This window comes from Streptopelia decaocto (genome assembly GCF_964273445.1).
Source record: "Streptopelia decaocto genome assembly, chromosome: 1".
Taxonomy (NCBI): domain Eukaryota; kingdom Metazoa; phylum Chordata; class Aves; order Columbiformes; family Columbidae; genus Streptopelia; species Streptopelia decaocto.
In genome coordinates this window covers 200,653,776-200,672,313 of record NC_138663.1, presented here as the reverse complement: position 1 = coordinate 200,672,313, position 18,538 = coordinate 200,653,776, and the positions used below count along the sequence as shown (strand labels likewise).

Genomic DNA, 18,538 nt, shown 5'->3' with positions numbered 1-18,538 from the left:
GGACTCGTTGTTCACACACATTCCCTTTCCCCCTTCACTCTGTGATAATGACTCTGTTCTGCGTGTGTTAGCACCATTTCTAACCTCGGTCCCTTCACTGTTTGTACATCAGGTGTTTTCCAAGAGAGGAACTCAGTCCAGAAGGGTGCGGGAGCGACACAGTGACACCGCAGACTCCTACTCCACCAGCAACCAGCTGCTGTTTCGCTGCATTGAAAAGTAGGATCTTGGGTCTCACGACGAGCAATTCGCTGCTCCCCAAAGTGGCGACTGAAAGGCTGAGGGAGCTGGGGCTCTTCAGCTTGGAGGAGACTGAGGGGTGACCTTATTAATGTTCATGAATATGCAAAGGGTGATAGTCACGAGGATGGAGCCAGGCTCTTCTCAGAGACAACCAATGGTAGGACAAGGGGCAATGGATACAAACTGGAACACAGGAGGTTCCACTTAAATATGAGAAGAAATTTCTTCTCAGTGAGGGCGACAGACACTGGAACAGGCTGCCCAGGGGGGTTATGGAGTCTCCTACTCTGGAGACATTCAAAACCCAGCTGGACACCTTCCTGTGTAACCTCATCTGGGTGTTCCTGCTCCGGCAGGGGAACTGGACTGGACGATCTTTCGAGGTCCCTTCCAATCCCTGACATTCTGTGATTCTGTGATTTTGCCACACTACAATCTCCTAGTATGTTCCCTGCCAAATTAAATCAATTTGAGTATCTCATTAAAGCAAAAAACATTGCGGATTTTGATTCATTTTTAATAGTCCCTCTGCCAGTTGAGCCCGCTGCTCTGCTCTGATCTGGTTCACTCGACCATTTGTTGGCTGCTCTGCTCCGCCGCCTCTCTGCAGAGGCCATACAGCGCTTCAAGAATTTTAGAAAACGCCGAACGACATACAGGATCCACACCGAAGCCTTATCCAAAAAGGCAGCAAAAAATTCTGAATGAGCTCATTTCCCAAACATGAACTTTTCCTGCAGAGTTAGTTTTTGGCAGCTGGGGGAAAGGGAAAAGGGAAACAAGGAGAAATTTGAGAAACATAAGTGCTAGAAAGGATTACAGTGCAATCTCCTGGAAAATATATTTAAAATTCAATACTGTGTTAAAACTGTCCAAAAACATTAAGCCCTCCCCTGTTCAATCACATTCCTCCACAGCTCTCGGTCAATCTCTCCACGCTGGGGACAAATCGCTGTCAGATAACCTTTTCTGAACAAGTCTATCACTTATCCTAGTTTATGTTCCATTTCCTTTGGCTGCACAGCTATTTAAGTCACCCTTCTGAGCCAGAGCCTGTGGTAATTTTTCTTTTCTGTTCCACTGCAATTCTTCAAAGCATCATAAAGGCAAATTTAATAAGCACCTCAATTTGTATTGCTTTCTATTTATAATACTGCAAGCACCTGCTGCTGCTGAGATCTAAGCAGATATCTTTCTTACTTTGTACAGATTAATTCAGATCAATATTAATAGCTTCATATTTTAGAGCAATTTCAAGAAACACTGCTCCAAGCTGTTGGGTGGGTTGGTTGGTGGTAGTTTGGCTTTTTTCTGTTTTCTTTAGGGCTTGGGAGATTTCTTGTTAGTTTTGTGGTGCAGTTGGTTCTCCCTTCACCTCCCACTTTTATTAAGAAGCAGCTGATCAGCTCTTAAAAATACGACTCGTTTTGCTGCATTGTTCACATCAGCCAAATCTGACAGCAAGTTTTCTGGTGTATTCAGTAGATCCCTCTGGCCAATGCAACAGCAGACATTCAACAACCAAACCACTTCAAGTACCCTGAACCCATAACAATGGAAGTCAAGTCAGCGCTGGGGCCCACGGACAGTTTGGGAACAGCCGGTGTGCAGTGAACAGGTGTTTAAAGACACCTGCCCGTGATCCAGTAGATGTAGGGTGTGGATCACGTATTATTCGACCTTCTCTCAAACCAGGGGTGTATTAGTTTTTAATCTTATCTAAGTGCCTGTGAACACCAAGTGACAGTGAAGGCTGCACAGTGCAGAAGTCCCACGGCTGACCTTTCGGGGGCTGAGGAACCGTGTCCTCAGGCGTCTCTCCAGAGCGTGTCTTCCACGGCTTACGGACAGAATATTAATGGCTGCGCCCCGGGCTTTGGACATCCTGGTATCTGCAACATCAACACCAGCTGCTCTTGCTGTTATTTCGTTTAACAATACCACAGATGGGAAGTTTAATGCAGTGGGAAGGAGGGAAGGAGGGAAGGAGGGAAGGAGGGAAGGAGGGAAGGAGGGAAGGAGGGAAGGAGGGAAGGAGGGAAGGAGGGAAGGAGGGAAGGAGGGAAGGAGGGAAGGAGGGAAGGAGGGAAGGAGGGAAGGAGGGAAGGAGGGAAGGAGGGAAGGAGGGAAGGAGGGAAGGAGGGAAGGAGGGAAGGAGGGAAGGAGGGAAGGCTGATGCAGCACAAGTAGGTGAGTGAGATAATGAAGCTCAAAGAGAAAGTGCAGAAAACCCCTCAGTGTGCAGGGGAGGAAGGGAAACAAAAGGAAAGAAACCAGCATATGAAAGAAAATCACATCTGGAATATTGTGTCCAGTTCTGGGCCCCTGAGTTCCAGAAGGACAGGGAACTGCTGGAGAGAGTCCAGCACAGGGCAACAAAGATGATGGAGTGAAGCATCTCCCGTGTGAGGAAAGGCTGAGGGAACTGGGGCTCTTGAGCTTGGATAAGAGGAGACTGAGGGGTGACCTCATTAGTGTTTACAGATATATAAAGGGTGAGTGCCATGAGGATGGAGCCAGGCTCTTCTCAGTGACAACCAATGGTAGGACAAGGGGCAGTGGGTTCAAACTGGAACACAAGAGGTTCCACTTAACTATGAGAAGAAGCTTCTTCTCAGTGAGGGTGACAGACACTGGAACAGGCTGCCCAGGGGGGTTGTGGAGTCTCCTTCCCTGGAGACATTCAAGACCTGCCTGGACACCTTCCTGTGTAACCTCATCTGGGTGTTCCTGCTCTGGCAGGGGGATTGGACTGGATGAGCTTTCGAGATCCCTTCCAATCCCTGACATTCTGTGATTCTGTGAAAAGCTGCAGGGAGGTGAAATAAAGCCTAGAAGGAAGCACACGGAAGAGTGAGTCCATCAGAGGAGACACCAATTATCGCTCTCATTTCTGCACTGTGTTTATTCACTCTTAGTGGCTGACAAGCAAGGTTTCTCATACAGCTCCTACTTGTGTGTTTAGGTGTGATACAGCACACTCCTCCACAACCTGCCAGGAGATCTCTCAGAAGACTTCACAGGACATTCTGAGGACAATTCCATCTCAAGAGTGTCTCTCAGTGCCTCAAACTCCTACTCCAGAGAGATTCTGTGCTATTTGCCTCTTTGCAACATTTAATATGGGCCTTAAAATCGTGACATTTTAAGTGCTCCCATTAAAAACATACATCTTTCTCAACAAAAGAAAGCCTTGTTGCTGTGTTTAGTCAGCCCAGTCTTGCCAAGATTCCTGTTAAATTCATGAGAAAAGCACGCTCACAAATGCCTAAAACCAACTTTTCAAAACTGTTTCTAACCGCAGTTGTCGAAAAATTAAGCAAATGAAAAGGCTCAGAGACACAGGAAAACATCACCAGAAGGTACTCAGTATTGCGCCCTCCACTTATCTATCAACAACAAAAGCTCAATACAGCCATTATTTTGGGAATGCATAGATTTTTAACTTTCAACTAACAAGAAAGAGATAATACAGAAGGCACAGGGACCTTGCATGTCATTTAAAAAGAGGAGATGCCATAGATCTTTTCAGCCTCAGACTGCAGCTTCCAGATTACTGTCCCAAAACATCTTCCTGTGTTCTCATCCTCTTCCACAATTATGTATCACGTGGGGAGGTTTTGAACTTTTTCAACAGCTAGATTGAGTAAAGCAGCTATAAACAGACACGCTATAGATACTCCAAAATGATAGCTGGTCGTGATTTTTAGTCTTTCAAGCAAATAGGACAACTTTAAACAGCAAACATTGCTCTATCTACCCATCCATAAATTAGAAGTGACAATAGCAGATTATTACTCATTCACTCAGAGCTTTTGTTTGGCCCTGAGAGAACTGGCTTTATTCCAAGCGCTGGCAAACATTGGTTAATATACATGTAAATGTTTTATTTCTCTCAGAGTAGGCAATTTTGCAAAATGAAACAGCGAATTAAAGACGACCCGAGTTTTTCTGCTGACACCCATCTCAGACGCAGCGCTGCCGAAACCCTTGGTGAGCTTTTTCACACCAAGTTGGCAGGGAAAAAAACACCTTTTCTTTGGAGAGTGAGACAATTTCACTGTGGAAACATGAAAGCTTTTATATAAATATTAATATCGAGGTTGTCCCAGTGTTAAGTGGATGGAAACTAGCTTATATAAGGTTGCAGTGTGGGCTTGGCAATAGTGAGACGTACTGAAATGGTTTTGCAAACGCTGCTCCAAACAGGCTGTTCCTCAACACAAGAGCTGCGGTGCCAGAAGTAGATTCAGTGACCCCAATGTTTAATATGAGGAGGCTATAAAATAAAATAGCACTTCAACTCCTGAGAGTGAAGAAGAGGCATTCTGTCCTCTGAATTTCTAGTGCAAGTGTAATGGAAAAGGAAAATGTTATTTTACTCAAAAACCGCCACTAATTTGAATGGTGAGGGAGAGGGGAGACTAAGAAAGGAGATGGAGATTCAGCACAGAGAGCCAAATAAACCAAATATCTGGACAGAAAAACAGGCAGCGGTTTAGCGGAGCCTCTTACTAACCAGTCGAGAACCTGAATATTCTAAATAAAGCCAAGTGCAATGCACTCATACTCTTGAGCACGGGCTCTCCAAAAACCAAGCGAATCAACAAGCACATTCTGTGCACTCAGAGATGAGGACACTACACACCACCTGCAGCCAGACGCCAGAACCATCTTTTTCCTACAAAGCGCTAGGGATGTCAGAAGAGATCTAAATCCATTTACTCCTCCTATGACACAGGGTACCAGCCATTGCCAACCTCTCCAGCCAACAAAAGTGTGAGTTTTTTTCACTAAATATTATAACTGATCCTTGAAACTAGAACTATTAATACAACCCCAAAGCAGATTTTTGAGATGGGTAAAGGAGAGGCAATAGCCTTTTATCTACTGTACTGCACCACATGTATCAACCTCACTGTCCATACGGGCAGGCTAAAGTTCCAATCAACTGGGGATGCTAGCAACAGGTCAAAATTGTTCACAGGCCCCTAGACAGAAATGACACAATATTAATATATTTCAGAATAGCAGGTTTAGAATGTAATACAAAACAAGGTAGAAAGCACTGGCTAAGATCACAGGCACTTGATTGAACCTAAGAGCAAAAAGTACATAATACTTAAAAAAATCAAGGCAGCAGCAGTCAAAATTCACCTCCTTCAAATGAAAGGAAAAGGTGGAGGATGAATAAACACTGATGAGAAGCAACAACTACCAGCAGAAGACACCTTCAAAAGAATCAGGACTATGCACATGGGACAAGAGCTTCTGAGAGGTTCAGTTTCCATCTGGCAACTTGTCTCAGTTGCTATTACAGAGCTCCACAGGTTTCAGCTGCGCCTCTCCAAGGACATGAGCATCTATGGATCTAGAACAGACAGCAGATCTGGCTTTTATGGAGATAAATACACCAAAGACCATTAGAATTGCTCGTCCTCACATTCTCCATTTTAACAGGAAAATAATTTAGACTTTATAGACTATTACTTTAACTAAAGCTACTTTAGACATCTTTTTCATATTTACTTCCCATAATTATATGGATTTTTTTTAACCTGCAGAAAATTACAGAGATAATCACTGCTAGAGCAAGCACACCATCTAGTACTTGACAATACTTTTATTTGAATCATGACCCTAAAGCTGCACTTTTCAGGGCTGCTTTCACACCAAACGTGCTCTCCCTCCTCCTGGATGCTCCTGCTTACATGACACTGTCAGATCTCACAAGGAAATCCGCTGAATGGAAAGGCGACACCAGAGAACGAGGTTCAGCACTGAAGAGGATTTTAAAATTTATTACAGGGTATCACTTCGACGCTCAATGTTTTACGTGGCTGAAATGAATACAGACGCCTGGCAGAACTGCAAGAGAAAGTGCCTCTATAAAATGCGACAGCACTATTACCAGCTAAGCTACCAGTTAGACATCACTGATTACCAGACTGGACAGAGATTTTAACTCATCCAGAAAGCAGACAGCTAATCGGGTTTCTTAATGGGCTTCTCTCAGTTTCGCCGGGGCTGATGCATACAGCATATAGGATTTGGAAAGAGATTTTTCCCCAAATAGCACCTAGCACTCTACGACAGCTTTCTGTCATCATCTTGGCTTATGCTTATATAAAGTACCAGATGGAAAGCCAGAAGTTACATGAACAGTCACAAAGAGGTTAATCATTAAATTCAAGCTCTGCCAAGGCAGCAACAAAGCTGACCTCTTGAATAAATTCAGCTTGGATAAAGGTAGCATTGATTTTCCTAAAGAGGTTTCATTACTTAACTCTAGACTCGTGATCTTTTGAGAGCATGAAGTCAAGAGTTAATCCAAATTTACTATTTCTTTTCTACCCAAAGAGGAACCAACGCATTTAAAATGCAGAGAATATGATCGACCTCCCTCCCTTTCATTGTTCTCTCCCCTCCGAGAGAAACTGAACTTCACAGCATTTCGAACCTCAGGGAGAAATAAAAAAACAAAACACCACAACAAAACCAAACGCCTTAAAAAAAAACCAACCCAGCTCATCTTTATTCTACAAGCTTTTCTTCCAGCACTGAAAATCCAATGCATATTTTCGCCCAACTACTGGTATCTCTTTATTGTTCTTAACGCTTTACTAGAAAGTAGTTTCTTTAGCACGCAAGTGAAAAACTTTAATTTGATGAAGGGACGGGATCTGTTTGGAGCCCAGTCAGCAAAAAGACACGAAGTAAACATTTGGATACGTGTCCCCAATTCTTTCTGCCATATTTTCTGCTTTCCAACTCTGATCTTCCCTTTTAAAATGTAAAAGTTACTTACATCAGAATCAACCAGCTATTACAAGCAACACCATTAAACAGACAAGTTCCTTCTTTACCTCCTTGAAGCATGATAAGGATCATCCATAAAAGTGATCTGAGTTTCCAGCTTCCCATAGGTACTCTAAGATATTTACTGAACCACAGCAATTATGCCCATGACAAACGGGGTGTTGAACCCACTTGGTGCTCTCCTAATTTTCTGAAACTACTGCTTTGACTCACATCTCTGGGAATGTGAAACCTACTTAGAAAAGGTCTAAGAAAAAGTGAGGAAGATTAGAGAGACTAAGTTAATCAGAAAAAAAACAACAAACAAACAAAATATATATATTTTATGAGAAAATGGATATATTTTCTTTCTCTCCTATTTTAAAGCCTTGCCTCTTTCACAGTTAAGCAAATTTTCCCCAAAAAAGCCATTGATGATTGCATTCTTTTGGGATTTTTGTGTAAACAAGTGCTGGAATATGAAATGGAAAGCCAAAAAGGGATATTAAATCACAGGACATGTACATCCCAGAACCCTGTATGTATCTATTTGGAGGGTGGGAACAAAACCAAAAATTGGATATGAAAAAGAAATATAAGTAGACAGGAACGTGGCACCTGAAAGGGTTTTTGCTTAAGGTCCCTAATGTCTTAAGAGTGGATTAAAATTTGGTTTTAGAGTACTTCTATTTCAGAGAATTACTTCAGTGATGGCTCCTGTTGCAGCAGTTTCTGCTGGAATATTTTACTCTGGCTGTCAGCCAAATCTTTGCTACGCTGATGCCAAATAAATGATACCCAATTTCAACGACAGATGCTGTTGTGTTGACACATAATTGATACGTTTATATTCAGGGCTCCCTGGAATTCTGTAACAGCAACACTTTATTCACAAGAAATACAACTGACAGCAGAATTCAAAGGGACCTGCAGAGCGCTGATGTTGCTGCATTGCTGATATTGTGAGTCTGGGGGAAGAGAAGAGAAGAGAAGAGAAGAGCCCATCACTGCCTGTCCAGGAACCGCCCAGGCCACACATTTTCTGGGGCAAAGACAAAGACAAAGATGGCCCAGCAGCAAAAGTTCTCTGGTTTAGCCAGAAACCAGCTTGATCAGGGAAACAGAAAACCTGAAAGTTTTCAACACAAGCCACACATCCCTTTCCTGCAGAGCTTGTAACTGCGTAGGAGATGGAAATCATAGAAACACCGCAGTGCTGAAGTAACAGATACATCCATAATCTCCTCTCCTCAACTTCCTTGGTCTCCTAGGCAGGAAACAGATTAGCAACCTTTAAAAATATATGTAAGCAAAGGTACGTTCCAAAGAAAAACATGATACGCCCTCTCCTTGCATGTTCACTCTCCTGTAGGTAACCCGAAATAAACTTTCATAAAGAGCACTTATTTTGGAAAGCAACTATGTCCCTCCCCAAGCTTAACAAACCTCCAGTAATTCTTACAGGGAAAAAAAGCTGATGACCTTACAATATATGCCTACAACCTAAATTTTCTTTATTTTTACTAATACAGCATCGTATTTTCACACAATGAATAAAAACATTGACAGAATGAAAATATTCACAGAAATTCATACTCATCTATTATTTTTTTTTTTAAAGAAAATAACAACAACAACTAAAATGTGGCACAGAAGACAGCAGCAAATAAATGCCAGATAGCAAAGTTTTCAGTAATTTATCTAGATAGTATGTGTTGTTCAGCAAACATGCAATGTGGAATATCCTGCCGTGATGCCTCTTTTTCATTAAAATAAAGTCAAGCTTAAAAATACTTTTGAATTGCACTAAATGAGGTTTATCAAACACATTTGAAGTTTACAGATGAAGAGGCATCGCTACCTGGAAGTCTTTTCAACTCCTGGAAAACGTGTTTTGTTGACTGTTTCCTAAACTGTATTTCAGAACACTGATCATACCCAGAACGCTTCTGCACTGTAATTTGCTTCTGCTGCTTGTGGGGCCGTATCTGGCTCTCAAACACTGCCTGTGCTTCTCTGGTAGTACCACGGGAAAGATTTCTTCGTCCAGTCATCCGTTTCCTTATATTATACAAAAAAAGGACTGAAAACACTGATGTTAATTCTTCAGACTCTGCGCACTGCAGTTCTTTCCTTTACTTCTTCCTCTCCTGTGCTTCTAAGGGTTGCTAAGGCCAAAACTGTCAGAATATCGCTCTTCACACTGAATTTCTCCTTCAGGAGTGCCCAGAACAGACTACAAAGTTATACAGGTAAAAAAACCCACAGATTTATCATCAAAACTCATACTTCTCAAAAGCCTAAAATTGTGATTCAGTTCAGCAACATGAGATATGGAAAATATCCAGGATTATATCTTTGCAAAAGCAAAGTGGTTGAAAAGGTCAAGGAGGCGCATTAGGTAGAAAAGCTTTAGGGGCCAGTGGGTTCTTTTCACTGTTTTGAGAGGCACTGGAAAAACAATCTTTGCCAAGAAAATACATCCAGATATTAAAAATTTAAGCACCAAGTACACATCTACCTTCTTTCAAAAACCCCCCAGAGCCCCAAATCAAACAAACAAAAAATAAACCCCAAAAAAACAAGAGGAAAAAACCACACAATCTCCCCAAAAACCCCACAGAAGTTTTTCAAAGTCACAAAGGATGGCTGGGACTAACCTCCCACACATAGAAGAGCATACACAGAAAAATCATAGAATAGTTTGGGTTGGAAGGACCTTCTAAGCTCACTTAGTCCACCCCCTGCCATGAGCAGGGACATCTTCACCCAGATCAGGTTGCTCAGAGCCCCATCCAGCCTGGCCTGGGATGTCTCCAGGGATGGGCCATCTACCACCTCTCTGGGCAACCTGGGCCAGGGTTTCACCACCCTCTGTATAAGAAATTTCTTCCTCATGTCTGGCCTGAATCTCCCCTCATTTAGTTTAAAATCATCACTCGTCCTATCGCAACAGGCCCTGCTGAAAAGTCTGTCCCCATCTTTCTTATTGGCCTTTTAAGTACTGAAAGGCTGTAATAAGGTCTCCCCAGAGCCTTCTCTTCTCCAGGCTGAAAATTAAGAAGAAAACACAAAAAATCAGCCAGGACAGCCCTCAACAGCTTTGATTTAGCAGAGCCAGCCCTGGGGCGCGGCGGGTGGTACAGCACGGGCAGACCCCGGCTTCCTCACTCCTGTTCAGAGAAGATCAGATGCAAACCTGCTCCAGTTCAAAAGCTGCAGCGATTTGTCAGACTGGTGCTGTGTCTAAACTGGAAAAGGCCGGTCCCTCAGCACTGCATTTTAAATTGAGCACAGCACTGCAATAACAAAGCTAGGAGGCTTACGGAGAAGATCCAGCTCCTGCCTAATTATTTGAGTGTGTAGGTCAGTCTGTCAGACATTGTACAGCTACACCCTATCTTGTGTTAGAATGGACATAATTAGTCCGTGAGGAAATCAATGCTAAGACATAAACTTGAATATTTCTGCTTGTTGCTAGATTTGCTCCAATGATTACTACAGGTTTCTTCACGTGTTCAGAAGTCCCCTTGCTCCCCCTTAAGCACACACTGAATTTAATAACTTTCTTTTTTTAAAAAAAATCATAATGTTCAATAGGAATAACCCATTCTGTTATTAACAAAGGCAAGGATTTGTAAAGTCAAATGGATTCCCACTCCTACAGTTTGTTCTGTTTGGGCACAGAACAGAAAGGTCTCACTTTCTCCCATTCAGGAAACTAGTGCTATAGCTGGAAGACATGGAAGAAAACAATAAAATGACTGTATACAAATATTTATGTTTCTCTTGCACAATTTATAGTATCATTTTTTAAAAAAGCATAAGCATGTTTGTTGGAGATTACTGTGCAATGAGTTAACATGCTCAACAAATCAGCAACAGAAAGAAGTCAGTCAGCTTCAACTTTCAGAAATTTAAAAGACTTAGAAATAGTTCAGGCAATGAGATTTCAGAGCACATCTTACTCTGACAGACAGTGTTTGCCATCCTGTTAAATATTCACTGTGGGAAAGACTTAAACAACAGAGGGGAACTGGGTAAGGCTTGTCCAACACACTGAAATAACCTCGATTCAGCAGCAATAACCAGTATCGAGATGAAGTTGCTGAAGGGAGTGGAGCATCTTCCTTATGAGGAAAGGCTGAGGGAGCTGGGGCTCTGGAGCTTGGAGAAGAGGAGACTGAGGGGTGACCTCATTAATGTTTATAAATATGGAAAGAGTGAGTGTCACGAGGATGGAGCCAGGCTCTTCTCGGTGACAACCAATGGTAGGACAAGGGGTAATGGGTTCAAACTGGAAGACAAGAGGTTCCACTTAAATTTGAGAAGAAACTTCTTCTCAGTGAGGGCGACAGACACTGGAACAGGCTGCCCAGGGAGGTTGTGGAGTCTCCTTCTCTGGAGACATTCAAACCCGCCTGGACACCTTCCTGTGTAACCTCATCTGGGTGTTCCTGCTCCGGCAGGGGGATTGGACTGGATGATCTCTTGAGGTCCCTTCCAATCCCTGACATTCTGTGATTCTGTGTGCGATTCTGAATAACGTTACCAAACCTAGACATTTGGGTACGAAGTTGCCATACGCCCCTTTCCTCCACACTGAGGTCTTCACCACAAGCAACTCCAAGTCTCCAAGCATTCAAACATACTCCATAAATTGTAATAGTCTAACTACAAACCACTGCTTTAAACAGTATAAATTCAGTAAACTTCTGTTTTCCTGATGCTATGCAGCATAGCCACCGAAACCCTTCAAGCCAGTTCAGACAGATGTTCATCCTTTATTCTGTCCTAAACCACACCAGAGTTCATCAGTAGGCCACACTGTAACGGTGGGTGGAGTGGGTCAATGGTGACACACAGTACAGCGTGAGAATTGGTTCCTAAGCAGACCTAAGTTTGCAAAAACAAACAACTACAGGTAAATTTCTTTTTGTGCCATGGCTGCAGGCTCAGGGGCATATTGTATAACATCACCAGTAAGGCCTAATAAAAGGCTCTGGGATCTTGAACCTTATTTGTATTGTGACAGCCATGTACCTAAGTTGTGTTTTGATGACTAAGAGCTGCACCCTGCAGCCTCACCTCGAAGATTCCTTATTTTTGTTATCCTTCTAGTTGGGTGTCAAAGTCAAGCACAAGATCTCTCATGATGTGACAACACCCCGTGAAGTGTAAGATGCTATCAACATCTAACTACCAATAAGCAGCCATACTAGGAACAAACATTTTAGAGGCAAAGCGCTTCAGTGAGTTTTAATAATAGATTTATACAGCACACGCCCTCTCCACACCTGATGCTAAGCACTGTAACATGGTAAAAGAACTCCTTTCCAAATATAAAAAGCCAGGGTGTCAAACAAAAACTAACTTATGTTGGGTGAAAAAGCAGTGAGCCCAATTTATAAACAGCAACCAGCCTTAGAAGGAGACAGATATACACCCTGAGGTTGGGTACATCCAAACCGTGATTATCCATACCTCTAGCAAGATATAAAGCCCCAAATCAACATGGCCTGGACACAAGGGCTTGTTTAGCAATTAATAAGGCTCCAGGAGCCTTATCAAAGAGCCTATCTGAAGGCAGACAGCACTTTGAGCATTAAAGCGCCCCAGTCACCTGCTCCAATTTAATTTTTTTCCAAGTTTACTGTCACACAGCCTTCGCTCTTCAACTCTTTAACCACAGCATCTTTACTCTTAATAATGTTTGATCTGCCTGTGGCCAAAAACAAACAAACCAATCACAACACAGAATGGATTTGGTTTGTTACTGCCAGTGTCTACGGGGAGCCCACATAACTAAATCCAAGGCCGTGTCATTCTGCACTCCCTCCACCTCACCAGCTCATTTCAGCCTGGAGAAGCCGTCACACCTGCAACAGGACAGGCCACTTTTCTAGTCTTCCCATGCCAAAGACACAAACACGCTGGTTTAGGCAGAGCAGCTTTTGCACTGATGCTGCTCTTCTATTTTCCTCTCTTTTTGTGAAATACAGAGACAATTTCTCAGCAGAGCCTTTGGGGAAAGAGCTTTACTCAAAACCACTAGTCCTCTGTCTAGCACAATAAGAGCAGAGAATGCAAATTAGTTTCAATAAAAGCAGCTGGCAATCAGCAAGAAAGGGCTGGTCTCCAAGAGTAAAACTGGTTCCTCTAAGGATAAGAGTTAAAAGGGGAAAAACATAAGAAGATGAATAAAGGAAGAACAAATGCAAACAGCATGGAGGGGTGCACAGAAGGAGAAAAATCTAAGGATGCAATTAAAAAAAAAAAAACACAGACAAACTGACAAAGAACAGCTGGGGGTAAAAAGGAAAGAAAAACACAGATAACTGTAATGCCAAAGAAAAGGATCGTTAGAGAAAGTCTAAGGGAAAACATGTGCAGTCCAAACAACGTAAAATAAAAATCATGGAAGGCAGCAGATAAGAGTGGAGCTGGCGCCAGTCACGAGTTCACGTTCTAGCCTGGTTCACAGGGGTTGGTATGTCCAGTAATGGGTTTCAGCATCCCTCCCACTGCACACCTGGCCCTTTCACAACAACTTGTGCACTCATCTCCTCTGAACTTCTGCCATAGTGCAGAAAGCCCATACCCGAGTGGGGCAGAACCCCGCCACCCTGCATGCGGTCAGACCCCTTTTCCATGTCCCTTCACCTTGGGAAGCCCACGGGCACCTGCAAAGGACGGAGAAAAACCCAGCAGTATTGTTACCACCTGTTTACATTTAAAAAACTAATTCCACAAGATTGACACTTTCACTGAGTCTCATTATTGCATCTAATTTTGATAAATTGATTAGAGAGACAATACATCATAGTCACAGAAGCAGCCTTCCCTTGTAGCTGTTGTAGATAGGCTGATATAAGGGAAAAATACAAACATTTTGGCACAGTTAGCAACCGCTGCTCAAGAGAAACCTAAAAAATCAAGTGTCTTGCATACTACAAGTCAGTGTCACAAATCACTAAGCCTCCATCTTGCATCTACAGACCCAGCTCTGGTTTCTGGATTTATCTACATCCTCCACCAAATGCTTGGTTAACACAGAAATCACGTCCCTTTAATATTGCATAGAAGAAAACACAAATGCAAGCAGCTACTTTGCTCATAAGCTTTTCAGCCCCAAAGAATCTCACCAGCAAACTACACAACGTAACTCTTTTGATCCCAAGAATGGTGTCCCCATCTTTAATAGAGCAGCTGCTTAAATAGCATACATTAATTACATGGGGTGGAAAGTGGTGTCTTCGACACTCACATGAAACGGCAGGAGAAAGTCCTATCGCTGCACACCATTTATTTAGATTAAGTTTTGACCAGCATACTGATGGACTTGACACAGAAGTCTCTGCCAAGTTGTTAATATACTTTAAATTATGCTTTTACTTTCACAACTTTAATACCGAATAATTCGATTGGGGCATGCCCTACACTCTGAGAAATTCTGAGACTTCTAATGACTAACGTGGTCAGAAACTTCTAGTCACATTGACATCTAAAAGCACAGAGCTTGCATTTTAAAGAGAGAAAGAAGCGACTACCTTTTTTGCAACTAAAAACGGTGTACAAGGAACCAAGCGAAGCAGGATGGAGAAGACAACAAAAAGCCCCTGAAACCAAACTAGCAATAGGGCAAAAGACAAGAGAGAATATTATCACACATTCTCATCCCCTCGAGACACATGTGTGCCTAAAGGGCTCACAAATATCTGATCTCTGGCTGTTTGCCGTATTAAGCGTACAAGGCCTGCTTCCTCTATTGCCTACAGCAATTATCGTAGCGTTCGTCTTAACATGTAAAAATCTCTAAAAAAAATTCAAAAAGTGGGAGGAGGAGGCCTGCACTATTGCAGAGTTTTACATCCACAACCTCGTGGGCTGCCACTACCGCTAAGACAATTACAGCATTTCAAGAGCACATTTCCCTAAGGTAGCAGGCAGTTAAGGCCTTTATATACTGAAAGAGATGCCCTTCCACATTAGCATGGCCTGTTAGCCACAAACAGGATTAAGAGCTCAGCAAATCCTCACAGAGCCCACATCTGTCAACATAACTCTTTCCCATAATGGGCAGAAAGGAAGGTAACTTCTCAGCTTCACAGAGCACTTACTGGAAAGCTGATACTGCAATAATTAAAAACAAACAAACAAACAACAACAACAAAACGGAGCAACACCGAACAGCACAATCATGGAGACCCCTCAGGATCTCTTACCTTGTGAAAAAAATGTCACCTGTTACAGAACGTGTGGTCTTCCAGAGCAGCCCTGCTGTTGGTCTGGTGGCCCCGTACAGTGACCAGCCTTGGGGATCTCCAAAGAACACAACAGCCAAGGTCTCTTTGTGGGACATTTCTCCAAGTCTGACAGGATTTCCATAATCAGTCAAAAACCACAGACATCCCGACTGGCATGCAAGAGAAATTGCTATCGGACATCATGGACATTAATCCACCCATAAATGCTTCTTGCAGTGCACGATGAAGAGACTAGTATGGAGACAGACATCACTTTACTCTGGAGCACCTGGATCAAAGCAGTTGAATCAAGAGATGCCAGATCCACTCCTGAAGGGTTCAGATGACTGTGGGAGCAGCTGGGGCATATCTATAAAAGCAAAACCCAGCCCAGTTCGGCAGAGAGAATTAGTGCTCAGTTCTCTCAAGCCCTGACACCACTGTCAAAGATCAATGTGCGGTCCCCATGACTGCAGTGCTGCATGCTGAACCAGGGCAGGTCTCTTGTGACCCTGCACAGAGAAATTCTTTCAGCTCCTCTACACCACCGCTTCTGGTAGCACACACACCAGGGGGAAGAGCCTTGTTTGGCTTCTAAGTAACAGGAGAGATGATGGAGAAGGAAAATTCGTAACAGAAACAAACTAGGAAACTGCATTACATTACTTTACACATTAAGTGCCACGGCCAAAAGATGTAGTGTGTACTCTATTTACCATCCCATAAGCCAGCTTATATCACCTAATCAGCATGTATATCTTATATATATGCAAAAGCATTTCTGTCTATTTAATGCATGAAAAAACATGATTAGATTTAAAAAAAAAATAAAAATCAAGTTTATTTTGCTAGCATACAGATATAGCAGCAACCACTGAGGAAACAGTCCTCACTGTTACTGTACACACCTCCAAACATGCAGCAACAAACCATGGTCAGGCAGGGAGCGCGAGAGAGGGTTGTCACCCCACACTGGACAATCTCCAAACACGCCTGACGCTCTAAGGTAGCTCCCAAGCTCAGGTGGTGATCCACAGGCAGGAGCTGTGGGCACGCGGCTGCTGCTAAATATGTCTCAAGCAAAGCAGTGCCACCGGTCTGTGAACACCTATCGCACCCCAAAACAGTGTTAAGCACGCTAAGGACTAGGAAGGCTTTCCAAAGGCCACCCTGACAGGGTCTGAAGATGTCTGGCTCTGTAAATGGCTTGTCTTTATCTCTGTATGTCTGCCATGGTCTTCTGTGTCACCCTGCATTTGTGGTCAACAGCTCCGCCAAAACCTTCTCGAGGAGCACAGTAAGAGACCTGTGCAAGTCCTCGCTGGAAAAAGCACTAAAGAAACAGGTTAGTTCCTAGAGTTTCCCACGCGATAAGGGGTATTCAACAGCTGCACCCAAAATTTCTGTTGGTAGATGCCGCCTCTGTGTTTCCCACAAAGCATGAGGGAAAGCAGCAGCTGCGACAGGGAGCAGTTCATTTATCTGACAAAGATCAGTGAAATTCCACCTACAAAGGTTGAGAACAGTCTAAAACCAGCTTTCTTCTTAACTTCGGCCTACGAGGTCTGCATGTTATAAATAGACCACTAAAAGGCAGTTAAGGGAGGACGAGCGAAAAGTTATTAAAAATGTACTAATGAGAAACTCATTTCACTTTTTTTTTTTTTTTTTTTTTTTTTTTTTTTTTTAACAGGGCATCAGGGAATTCCTACAAGACTTCTGGTTCATTTAAAGGAGGAAATTTTTAACAAAGCTAAAAATAACTGACAATCACATTTTCAAAATTGAGAGAAACATGGAAAGCCCAGGAGGTCCCAGCCAGGGTGGTACCGCACAGACTGGTAACAAAGCTCATACAAATTTCAGGCAGGATCGGGACCTCGGAATGGAAATCCCTGTAACAGCAGAACATTTATTTTCCCTGCTGCTTTAAAAGAAGGTTTGAACCATAACCAGTTTAGAAACATAACAGATTTTTAAAATTATTTATTTATTTTTAGGTAACTAACAATAAAGAGAAGCCCAAAGCTATGAACTGAACTCACGTCAGGACATCGCAGGGAGACAACATGCAGACATAAAAGCACAGTGCTTAAAAATGAGACAAAAGCCACATTTTCACATTCAGAACGGATTATCTTGATTTTTTTCCCTGGGTCACCTTTTAATGCTTCCCTAATTTTGTTTTGTTTTTCAATAGGCTGCTTAAATACAGGTCTCGGTCGTTCCTCTGCACAATTGTACTCGCGGCTGGGGAACCGAAATTAATAAGAAAAAAAAAAGGCAATGCCCACAAAAATTGAAAGTCTTCTGCGAGTCTTTTAAAGAGTTATTTTCCTCATAAATCTCTCCGCAGTGCTTCTCAGGGGCTGACATCCAACCGCGGCGCCGCTCGCCCCGCACACCTGAGCTCCCCGCCCGCGGCGGCGGGAGCGGGGCCGCCCCGGGGCCTCCCGGGCCGGGTCTCTCCCCGGCGCGGCTTCGGTTCGGGGTTCGGAGCCAGCGGGGCCGCCCCGCCGGGAAGGCGTCCCGAGCTTCCCGCGGCCCCCCCTTCGCCACACACGCTGCGGCGGCGGCTCTCGCCCGCCCGGTTCTCCTCCGCACACACCGGCTTTTAAAACTTTCCGGTTCTAACCGCGGCCGCTCCCGCTGCCCCGGGAAGGAGCGCTCGGAGCCAAAGTCCGCAGGAAGTTGGGCCGCCCGGGAGCCGAGTCCCCCGCCCCGCCGGGGATACCGCGGGCTCGACCCGCGCCGCGCCAGCGCTCCCCGCCGCCCCCTTCCCAGCGCCCCGCCGGCCTCCCCCGGGACAGCGGGGGCAGCGGGCCGCCGCGCACCCGCTCGGAGCCGCACTCACCGGAGGGACGGGCAGCGCTGGGAGAGGGGCAGAGCCCGAGCCGGCCGCCGGCAACTTCCCCGCTCCGCCACACGTGGGGCTGAGCCGCGGGCTGGCTTCCCTCGCCGCTCGGCGCGGAGGACGTGGCAGCTCCTTCCCTCCCTCCTCCTCCCCGGCCGCGCCGCGCCGGAGGCTCCTCCCGGCCCCGCTCTGCCGGGATGCGGGGCGCCCTCTGCCGCCCGCCGAGGGGGCCGCGGCCCGGCCGGCTCCCGCGGGGCGCTGAGGGGAGCTCAGCGCGGGGCGGGGCCGCCGTCCCTCAGCGCCGGGCGGGACCGGCGGCCCGCGGGGCAGCGAGCGGTGCCCGCCCGAAGGGAACCCCCGGTGTCTGCGGAGTGGGGTGAGTGACACCCGGCCCCTC

At 44.6% G+C, this 18,538-nt stretch overlaps 1 protein-coding gene across 1 annotated transcript in view; it reads right to left on the bottom strand.

Annotated features, from left to right (window-relative positions):
- SMCO4 (single-pass membrane protein with coiled-coil domains 4) overlaps positions 1–18,304 on the bottom strand; it is a 30,322-nt gene extending 12,018 nt beyond the window's left edge. Inside the window, exon 1 of the mRNA XM_082051111.1 lies at positions 18,142–18,304. The gene's annotated coding sequence lies outside the window, so the exon portion shown is untranslated. The remainder of the gene's footprint in view (positions 1–18,141) is intronic.
- Positions 18,305–18,538: the final 234 nt, after the last annotated feature.